Source organism: Macaca fascicularis, chromosome 8 (genome assembly GCF_037993035.2).
Source record: "Macaca fascicularis isolate 582-1 chromosome 8, T2T-MFA8v1.1".
Classification (NCBI taxonomy): domain Eukaryota; kingdom Metazoa; phylum Chordata; class Mammalia; order Primates; family Cercopithecidae; genus Macaca; species Macaca fascicularis.
Window position 1 is genome coordinate 71060672 of NC_088382.1, and position 11753 is coordinate 71072424.

An 11753-nucleotide genomic window follows, 5' to 3' on the forward strand; every position below is an offset into this window, starting at 1 on the left:
TCTCCCTTTCTGGAAAACAACACAACATTTATAAGTCAATTCAATCAGTAACGTTGTGGCTATTTTAAGTCACTCTTTCTTGATTTAGAGTAAAAATCACTGTGACATTTTATGACCTGGGAAAAAAAGAAGTTATAATTAAATTTGTATGCTACTAAGCTAAAAATTATATGTGGTAAACATAGTTCACACTGTTGTCCAAATTTTCCTTTTACTCAAGAATGTTTTGGAGAAAATTTTAAAATCTTATTTTTTTCCTCAAGGTTTCAAAATAACTGTAAATATTTTTCTTCATTATTAACTTAGTAGGACACTTTGCTCCAAAAAACTGGGGAGGGACTCACCAATGTATGCCATGCTGATTTGGGTCATTCTTTTGTGGAGTTTTGTACATTTCAGGTCAGTCAGTGTCCGTGGACTAAAGCCTGTGGAAGAATGGCCTTGTGGAGTGGAGGTGACCCCGGTTCACTCAGCCAGGCTGGCGTTGGCTTCCACTGGGCTTCAAACCCTGTGTTTACTCTGCAGTCCTGCATTTTCTTTGCAACAGCCTGATCATCAAAGAAGACAAAAAGAGAGTTGGAGCATGGCGAGGAGGATGCTATTGCTTCTTTCCTTTCTTTTAGTACTAAACATAAATAGAAGCAAGACAGGACTTCAGTTTGACTGTTAAAGAAGGGTTTAAAATGTTTTGTTCTTGCACAACAAAGGCACAGAGACAAAAAGACTCCTACTTTCAAAGCCAAATTTATCTATCTTAAAAAAAAGAAATGGATGAAAATCAATCATTTTAAAAGTTGCTGAAACTTTAGTAAATTATCCATGGTTTTAGAAATGAGAAGATCACTGTTCCTGTGTGGTTATATTTCATGTTCAAACCCTTGCAAAAGAACAACACTACAAAATCCAATGTGGTTGAGTTTTAAAACCATGAGTCGAATGAAAGCGAGGAATATATATAACCAAACAATGACACTTAGGAGGTCTGAAAAAAAAAGCAAACTATTTCATATGAGATTCCAGGATTTGTCACTGAACAAGATGAATAGTTTCCAAAGTGGTCAACTTGTTTGACCAGACTTGATTGCATTTCGTTGTTTCAAAGCTGGTTCATACCTGTCCAGGCAAGGCCTTCATTTCTTAGAAACAGAGCACGCTATTGTCTTATGTTAATCAACTTTTTTTTTTATTTTTAGTAGCTCCTGTGTCTTGTCCCCTCTCTAGTTGAGCTGATCTATTTTCTTGACTATTTACTAAACCACAATGTATATTGTTGTTCCTTCAGACCCTTTAATGAAAGCCCCAGACTTTGGTACTTACTGGCTTGTAACCTTGCAGAAGTCACTTATGGCTGATGAGGCTCAAACTCCTCATCTGGGAGATGGCAGTGCATCCATCCACTCATTCCTTTAAAAATTGTGTATGTCTCCTAGATGTGGGGCATTGCATGCAGAAAGACAAAGACAAATCAGACCCAGTCCTTGCTGTCAAGGGTTTTACTATAATGGAGAGACACCCACGTAAATGCCATAAATGTCCTGAAGTGTGATCAGTGCCTCATGTGCCATGAGGGTGGGATGGTGTGATCAGGTCTACTTGGGGGTGAGAGGAGTGAGAAACATCAGCACAGGTGAGAGAGGAGAGTGAGACACGTTTGTGAAAGCACTTGACTCATAACAGTAGCCGACAATCATAAGCATTTCCTATGGGCTGGGTACTGGACTGAGCGCTTGAGAGACGTTTCATCCCATCTCTCCAGTTCACCTCTTTGGTAGTTACTCTTATTAGCTCTAAATTGATAAGGAAATTGAGGCCTTCCGAGATGAAACATTTTGCTCAAGGATACACTTAAAATGACAATCTCAAGGTTCTATCCCAGGCAGTAGAACCCCAGAACCCTCCTGTTTAACCACTAAACCATGCAACCTTCCCCTTTCCTCGCTTTGGTTGCAGAAGCACCAAGTATTTGTCTGCGTCCTTCACAGTGCAGCGGTGCCCACAGCTATGGATGGTTTTGGGGTCGGGGGAAGGCTCTGTGGGAGAGCAGGACAGGTTATGGGGGCTGGGTGCAGAAAGCTGAACAAAGCAGGTTTACCCATAAGGGGTTACTCAAAACTAAAACAAAAACTAAAAAAAGACCTAAGTTCAGTTCCTTATTTTGGTCTTTCCCTTCCAGATAATATTTCTTTTCTCACTTAGCTCAAACTGACTGAAAAAGACATTGGTGATTCCCAACACCTTTAAAACCCAAGATCAAAGGAACAGTATGTCCCATGATAGACGCAAAAGGACTCTCATTCTTGGGGGATTTAAAATAAACAGACAGGCAACAAACTTTCAACTATTGTTTAAATTCAGTCCAAAGGGATTTTCTAATCTAAAGAACTCCACTGTTTTATTTCAGGGTCAGAGCAAGTTCCCATTTAGTACACAGAAAGGTTTTCTATGAGGGAATTTAAAAAAGACATATGCAAATATACCAGAGAGATTAATAGGATGGCATAGCTATGAGACACACAAAATGAAATACAATGACACATAATACATTTTAGTTTGATTTTTCAATATTATATAAATGCTCTTAATTAATATTAAAGCAACAATTAATGGGAAACAACTTCGTTGGTTTGATAAATGGAATAGAGCCTTTTTCAAGGACATTTTTTTTATTCCAAATATAATATAGTTGATTGTGGAAGACTAAGAAATGAATGATAAATATACAAAGAAATGGAAGTCACCCCTTTGACTCTAGGCTCTCTAAACTCTACTTGCAGCCCCATTGTGAGCCTTCTGGAGGTCTGCCCTGCCATTCTTGTTAGTACTACAGCACATTCTCACTTCTCTCTTCTCTTTATACACATACGCATGCACACACATGCATAAACACACACACTGACTGACTCTCGGTCCAGCCACCTCATGGCCGGACCTGTCCTCTCAACCAGCTCTCACCCCATCTCCCATACCAGCCATAATTGTGGGTGCCACTGCACTGTGGAGAAAGCAGACATGTACCGAGTGCTTCTGCTACCAAATCAAAGAAAACAGAAGGCAACTGGGTTTAGTGGTTAACCACCAGGGTTTGGGGTTCCATTGCCTGGGTTAGAATCTTGCCTGGCATATAGTAAATGATCAATAAATGCTTGCTATTGTTATAACTAGAGTTAGTATATACATTATTGTTTCACAAAATTGGGCTCATAAATTGTATAGTTTTGTATCCAATGAAACTGATAATATTAAAGAAGCTTTAAAGTAAAATAATAAGGCAAATTGTATTAATCAAGGTTCTTTGCATTGTAAGAGACAGAAACCCAACTCAAACCACCTTAAGCACCAAGAATTTGTTGACTCATTGTGTTTAAAGTCCGGGAAAATTTCTCTTTGCACAGCTGAATCCAAGTGTTCAAACAATGTTGTCATGTTCACTCTCTTTCCTCTCATTTCTCAGCTCAGCTTGTTTCTGTGTCTTTTGTTTGCATGTTGGATTTATTCTCTCTTGCTTTACACAACCTTTCTCTACATTGCTGACAAGTCTTGGGTTGACATGATCCAAAAAGAGAAAAAATGGTATTCCCTTCTGAATCTAACAGGTAAGTAGCACAGAAGACACTAACCCAGCTTGATTCACATGTCCATCCTCAACCAATTTCTGTGTTTCTGGTGTTGTTCCTCAATTGGCCTCGATCTTTTACCTTCCTGCAGTGTGAGCTGGGGCTGCCCATGATCTTGGAAGGGCACAGTGACTTCCCCACAGTATAGGAATTTTCCAAAGGAACCAAAAAGCGTGAGTTAGTAACTGTGCCAGGTAAACATAAAGCTTTAGCAATCAGAGTTATCGTTCTTAGTTTTTAAAAAGATATGGAATCAACTTTGAATTAAGCCTCAGAATTGCTTCTTGGCCTTTGGTTGAGATCAAGCATTTTTTTTTTTTTGAGATGGAGTTTCGCTTTTGTTGCCCAGGCTGGAGTGCAATGGCGTGATCTCAGCTCACTGAAACCTCTTGCTTCCGGGTTGAAACCATTCTTCCACCTCAGCCATTCTTCTGTCTCAGCCTCCCAAGTAGAGTAGCTGGGATTACAGGTGTGTGCCACCATGCCTGGCTAATTTTGTATTTTTAGTAGAGATGGGGTTTCACCATGTTGGTCAGTCTGGTCTGTGAACTCCTGACCTCAGGTAATCCATCCACCTTGGCCTTCCAAAGTGCTGGGATTACAGGCATGAGCCACTGGTGCCCAGACTCAAGCATTTTTTTTTTTTTTTTTGAGACGGAGTCTTGCTCTGTTGCCCAGGCTGGACTGCAGTGATGTGATCCTTGGCTCATTGCAAGCTCCGCCTCCCAGGTTCAAGTCATTCTTCTGCCTCAGCCTCCTGAGTAGCTGGGACTACAGGCACCTGTAGAGATGGGGTTTCACTGTGTTAGCCAGGATGGTCTTGATCTCCTGACCTCGTGATTCTCCCACCTCAGCCTCCCAAAGTGCTGGGATTACACGCATGAGCCACCACACCTGGCTCAAGCATTTTTTTAAGCCTCAGAAAAAAGGTACTTATACAGTGGGGAAAAACAACATAATTTTGTATGTACAGTACATTTTTAACTGGAATATGCCTGATTTCTTATGAAGTATTGTACAGATATTTGGTAGCACACTGAGTATTTTGAGCTGAATTGATTAACTGATGAGATACATCTTTGAATATATATATTTTTCTTTCCTCACACATTCCAGTTGGATATTCATTTTCAAACAGCACCCTTGCAAAGTCTAGACTGATATTCCCTCTTCTCATTCTTTCTTCTAGGTACACAGTCTATCTGTAAACCATGTAAGACAAATACTACTAGCATTCTATTTTACAGAATTAACTCTCATTATTGGAGAACCATTCCAATTAGTAGTTAAGATGAGAGACACCTGTTCTTCAGGCGACTGCCAGCAGGGATAAAAGGCAATACTTGTTGGATGGATTTTAAAAACACAGAGATGATGTTGAAAGCAACCATAGTGGGTAAAAATGGTTATTTTGAAAACTCATTAACCAGCTGCCATGGAGTGTTCAGGTGATTGATTTTACTATTTTTTAAAAAAGATTTTTGATACCAGTATAGCCAAATATCTGATTTTTTTAGTTCTTTCTGTATGTGACCATGTAAATCTAATATCTCTAAAGCTATTTTCCAGTCATGATACCAAGATTTATGCATAAGTACATCCAGTTTGAAAGTTACTGTGATCTCACTTGTTTCCAGGAAGTCCCTGCAGCAAGGAGGAGTAAAGCCTAAATTGCTCCAGGGCAATGTGAGTTATGTTTTACTTTTCATCATCATTTGGATGCTTTCAAATATATTACCTCAGACTCTTTGACAGTCAGAACTGGCCACAGATGGGTCTATTCAGTTGATCTTCATCATCTATGCTTTTTCTGGAATTCTTTTCTCCATGTGCAGGGTTCCTTTCTTTATATCTTTTTCTTTATAACAATTGTTTTATCTTATTGCAAGCTCCTGCAATGAGAAGCCCTGATTTGATAAGTCATGTAACATGGCATAAAATCCAGAATCCGGGGGAGAGCAGGACACAGGTGGCCACCAAGTGTGGCCTCAGCCCCTGTGCTCTTTCATCCTACCCTGGTGCTTCTCAGCCTGGTTCAACACTTGGGTCAGGTTCGACGTTCAATACGTGAAGGTGCATCTCCATGTGAAGATTCCTTTGCAATTTTGCAGTATGCCTCTTGCTTTTCACTCTCAGCCCAGCCCCCTGAAAACTGTGTTGCTGACTTAGACACTTCTGATATCAAGTCACTCCATTCACCTGTTTTCTTACTGTCACAAGAGTGGATCTGATCTCAGTTTGTTTTGGGAATAGAAGATAAACTTACAGTCTTGTAGTTTCTTTTCTTCCTCTATAAAGAGTGATTCCACTGTTCCCCCTACTGCATAGGGTTCTCTCCTGTTATTGGAATTCTTGATGCTTTAGTGACTGAATTCTTTTTTATTGCATTTGATACTTGTTCCAGCATGGTGATCACCGAGTCTTATTTCCACACTGAGAAGATCTGGTTTCAGAAGCACATCAGGTTTCCTTAGAACATCAACCCTCAGCTGATTCATTGTTGCAAGGTATGCCGCAGGCACACAAAGAGATGGAATTGTCTGTCGCTAAATGGATCTGTGTGGAGAGTAACTCATTGTTGCTGTTGGCTAGATAATTTAACAGTGATTTATCACATTATCTGTTTTGGAGAAAGAAAGGCAGAGTGGAAGCTTTTCCTGTGGTTGAGTGAAGTTTGTCTGTTTGGGTTGTGTACTGATTAGAGTATATTGATTTGTGCACCTGCTGTGCAGCTATGAAGTGGAGTCCTGGTTCTCTGTGTTGTGCTACTGGAGGGATGGTGAGGCTTCCACACAGGCTAAACCTGCATTTACTGCTTCTTCCTGTAAATCTGTCTTTTTTCCAAAATGTAAACATGTAGGAGTGTCTTTCTTAGTCCATTTGGGCTGCTATAACAAACTACTGTAGTCTAGATAGCTTATAAACAACAGATATTTATTTATTTTCTTAATTTCTAGAGGCTGGGAAGTCCAAGATCAAGGAATTGGCAGATTCTGTGTCCAATAAGGCCACTTTCTGGTTCACAGATGGTGTCTTCTTGCTGTGTTCTTGCATGGTGGAAGGGAAGACCAAGCTCCCTGGGGCCTCTTTTATGAGGGCACTAATCCCATCAATGAAGGCTTTGCCCTGTGATCTGGCTACCTTTCAATGGCCCCATTTCTTAGTACCATCATCTTAGTACTACCTCTCAGTGACATGAGTGTCAAAGAATTTGCAAACATATTTTAAAAGCAGCACACCTCTCTAAGACAATGTTAATATATTCTTTAGATTTGAATCTAAAGCCATGCCTTGTTTCTATAATCCTGATTGATCAATTGACTGATCAATTGATTCAAGAGTTAAGGCCAGGTGTGGTGGCTCATGCCTGTAATCCCAGCACTTTGGGAGGCAGAGGCAGGTGGATCACTTGAGGCCACGAGTTTGAGATTAGCCTAGCCAACATGGTGAAACTCTGTTTCTACTAAAAATACAAAAATTAGCCGGGTATGATGGCACACGCCTGTAGTCCCAGCTACTTGGGAGGCTGAGGCAGGAGATTTGCTTGAGCCTTGGAGGTGGAGGTTGCAGTGAGCTGAAATCATGCCACTGCACTCCAGCCTGGGAGAAAAAGTGAGACTCTGTCTCAAAAAAATAAAACAACAATAAAAATAAAAATAAAATGTAAGGAAAGGAGTTAAAAAGCACTCATCTGCTGTCAAGTTCCATCACAGGTCAATATATTCAGTGACATCTCATGAGCAGTATGGAGCCTTCGTGCATACCACATTGACCCAATTCATGCCAAGCATTTTATGGACAGTTAATAAAGAGACAAAATGGATGAATGGATATATAATTCGTTCACCTATCTGTCATCAATCAAAAGAGCTTTTAAGCCAGACAGATTAGAAGCCAACAGAATGAATTATAACTTGGTATCTTGGGTAAGAAAATGTGTTTCTAAAATATAATTAGTATAACATTTGTTTTGTTTTGTTTTGTTTTGTTTGTACATACAATTTAGTTAAAAGGCATATATTCAAATAATTGCCTGATTTGGTGACAGAAGGCAAATGTTTTCTGAAGAGTATTAAGAGGTTTCCAGTCTTAATACTTTTTAATTATTTGAAAATAATTAAATGTTTGAAATGTACAGGTGATAGTAGCCCCACACCCCTCCACTCTTAGTGGAAGAAACACTGGGTGGGCTCAGAAAGCTGGAAGACTGCTGCCTGAGGCTCCTCAGGGTTTAACCTGGACCCCTTCCTTTCACTACAGAATTGATGCCAGTGCAGAGGCCTAAGATAGTTCTAAAATTCCAGACTCATCAACTCATAATAGTATCACTACTCATTCATACAGTGAGGAGGGATTTTAGAGGAGTATTTGGTTCGGGCCCCCATTTTAGACATGGATGTCATGGGCTCTTTTCTACTTCGAGGTTATTTTTCTAGGTGCCTATCTGCATATCTGGGGGTAGCTCTATGCGAGGATCATGTGCCTGATCCTCAGTGGCTGGCCACCACCCTAATGTGCTCCTCTTACCTGCCAACATTGTCTCCTAGGGATACTCTTCCTATCTGTAGCCCTGGGCTAGGACATTATCACTGCAGCTGTGGATTTACAAAGGATTTTGAGACAAAAGATGTCTGCCCTGAGCACATATGCATTTTAGGAATGAGGAGAATGGATTCAACACAGAAAAAAGATGACTGGAGTGGGTCAGACGTAAGGTGATGAAGGCACGAATTATGCAGGGGTTACGCAGGTGAAAATTAATGCACATATATGACGACTTTGCAGAGTTGATTCGCAAATTATATGAACTGCTTGGGGCCAAGGGACAATATTGGGTTGGGAAGTACATTGTGTTTGAGCATTTCTGTCTGCATAGTAGGAGTGTGACTCACTGAAAGGAATACCAGATGAGGAAGGACGGGACTTTGGCTGGAAGGTAGGGAAGAAAAGGGAACCGGGAGAAATTGTCCTTGGTTATTGCATAGGAAAACGTGATCCCCAAACCTTTGTTGCTGGCAGAGAAGAAATACTGCTTACCAAAGAGCGTTTATTTAATGCAAAGAACTTCTTTTTCTAGGGGCCAGATTTTTTTTCTTTAATCATTACTACTCAAATAACAAGATTTAAGTGAGTGCTGTCTTTTAAAGTCCAGACTTTTTTTTTTTAAATTTAAATAAAGAGTCTAATCAAGGGAATGGAAGATGAGGAGAATGGTGGCTCTGGGAATTTACTTTCGTTGTGGACCAGACTTTTTCTCAGCCAGGAAAAAGGTGAGTAAATATGACCTGGTGTTTTTGAAAACTGCATAAACTTCAGTGCTTGGGGATTTCCTGAAGGTGACTCTTAATGGGGGCTCTTCCCCTAACACCCAGAAGACCTGTGGGTGTGGGAAGGGGCCATCCAATTGCCACAGCGATTGGGTGGGGTGCCTCTGGCATTTCCTGGGAGGGCATCGGGGTGCCAAGTGAGCCACAGTATGTGGACACTCACACATAAAAGGCTTAAAGGCTTGTACCTCTCACAAAATGCCAACAGCACCTGCTCAGAGAAACAATGAAGCTGGACCTGCAAAATGAATTCGCACTGAGGGCTCTGTGATTCCTTGACTTTAACGTGTAGGGAGATTCAACGTTGTTTTATTTTTGTTTCTGTTTTTGTTTTTTTAATGAAACCAAGATATGAAAACTCAACCCTAAACTGACCGAGTCTTGTTGCCTGAGGTCTCTGTGGGAGGGAAGCCGCAGGCTGAGCCTGGATCAGCTGCTGGTGGTGAAAACCGTTGCTGGGGTTGTGGCAGGGGAATCCTGGCCATGAGGAAGCACAGGAGCTGTGCATGCCAGGCTGGCGGGAAAGGCTTTTCCAGAAAGCACCCGGGGCTGGAGAGACAAAGTCCTGGGGACAACGCGGGCTGAAGCTTTGGGCAGGATGTTCGGAGGGTGGCTGAATGGGGCAGGCTTCAGGGTCTGTCAGATACCTGCCCCCAAGAAGCAGTACTGTAGAAGGGAAAAGAGAATCCCTGTCTTGTGTCCTTCTTTCCATCACAGGTGTCAGCATCTGATGGCATTTCCCCTCTGTGTGGCACAGTTCAGGGCTATTTGTTGGGTTTTACTAGAGAACAACCTGTCTCCTGGGATTCCGCGGTGACAAGGCTTCCGCATGAAGCCTCAGATGTTCTAAAAGCAGGGTGCAGGGCGAGCTGCAGAGTCATGAAGTGGGGGAAGTTCCCCAGTGTCGCTGCTGAGACACAATGCCTGACTCCCATAAGTACAGCAACACCACAGAGGTGGCTTAGGATGCACACAACCTGCCATTAGTGGAGCGGGGCATTTGGTTTCCCCTAACAGGGATGAGCCACCACCATTGCTGCTCTGTGCCAAGAGTGGGAGGAAGCTTTTGTGGGGTGGGCCTCACAGGGTCTGGCCTGAAAGCCTGAGCGGCACTAATCTTTTCATGACGAAAAGCAGTGAGATTCTGAATTGGAGCAATACTACCTTCCAGCACCTGAGTCCTGTAGGAGCCAGCATGCTTCCACTGCAAAGTCTAGAAATGCATCTGGGAAGCATCAACCAAGGGCCAGATGCTCTGCCTGGCGGGGGACACCAGGGGACATTGCCCTCAAGGAGTTAGCCTGTAGGGAAGGCAGACAGGAAAGCAAACGATGTCAATGGAATTCAACACATGGCCATGATAGACAGTTGTAAAAGATATGAAGGGGGCACAGATGAGGGGGTCATCAATTTTGCCCAGGAGGGTAAAGGAGGCAGGGCAGGGAAATCTCCCTAGGAGATATGATGGCTGAGTGGGGCCTTGAAGAGTGGGTATAGAGTAGCCAAGACGACAAAGTGGTATGGAAGTCCGGGAAGAAGCCGTGGCATAACAAAGGCATGGCTGTGTGGAATAACACATGGAAGTTGCAAGTAGCTCCTTAGGACTGTTTATGGAGGTGAGCTGGGAGCAGTGGCAGCTGGCAGTCAGGTAGGGGCTGGATCAAAAGACCTTTTGTGTCACACTGAGGAGCTGGGAAGTTACCCTGTGAATGAAATGGCACCTTGAGGGGCTTCAGGTTGGAGAACAAGGCAGCCGTAGCTGTGTATCTCTGCCAGAGGATGCTACTCTGCCAGAATACATTGGAAGGATTGGGAAGGGGCAAGATTGGGATTTGCAAGGTCAGTTTTAGGAGGCCATTGTGCTGAAGAGTCTTGGTGATGAAGCCTGGAATGAAGGCATGGGTCCTGGGGTAGTTCAACGGCACTTCTGTGATATACTCAAGAGGTGGACAAAACAAGATCTCATGGTTCCTGGGAAATATGACGGAGAAAAGAGAAATCATAGCTCTAGAGCTCCAAATTGGGTGACAGGGTGAATTGTGGTGCTAACAACCAGGGTAAGGTATACATGAGAAGGTTCTTCGTTTTTGATTGAGAATGGTTGGGTATAAGAGGTGGAGAGGGAAAAGATAGACAGAATGAGCTCCATGGAGTTAGTTTTAGACCCAGTGCGTTTGAGATGCTTATGAGATGTTCAGGTGGAGATATACAGCAGGCAGCTGGGTGTATAGTGGAGAGCCCCCTGTCATTCACGTAATTCATTTACTCAAATCTAAGGACACACAGTCAGCAAACAGAGACACAGAGAAAGAAATGGACAGTTTGAAAAGTGTTGCTCACTCCATTCTGCTCAGCACATGCTCCATACAGAGGATGAGATGGAAGACCCCCGCCCTCCAGCGCCTCAGTGGGGCTCAAGTGCCAGGTGCGCCTCAAAGCCTGAGCATCTGGCCTTGCTGAGTGTGGCTTTAGGGTGGTGTCAGCAGGCCTGCGCCCAGTGGCCAGATCTGACCAGTCACCTGTTTTTGTTTGACCAGTGAGCTAAGAATAATTTTAAAAATTCTAAATGTTAAAAAACAAATCAAAAGAATATCTCAAAACATGTAATAATTTTATGAAATCCAAATGTCAGTGTTTATAAAGTTGTATTGGAACATAGGAACAGGGAGTCAGCAGGGCCTTTCTGGATGCTCTAGGGGAGAATCCATTCTCTTGCCTTTTTGCAGTTCCAGAGGCTGCCTGAATTCCTTCGCTTGCAGCTCCTTCTCCACCTTTAAAGCCAGAAATGAGGATTGAGTTTTCCTCACATCAC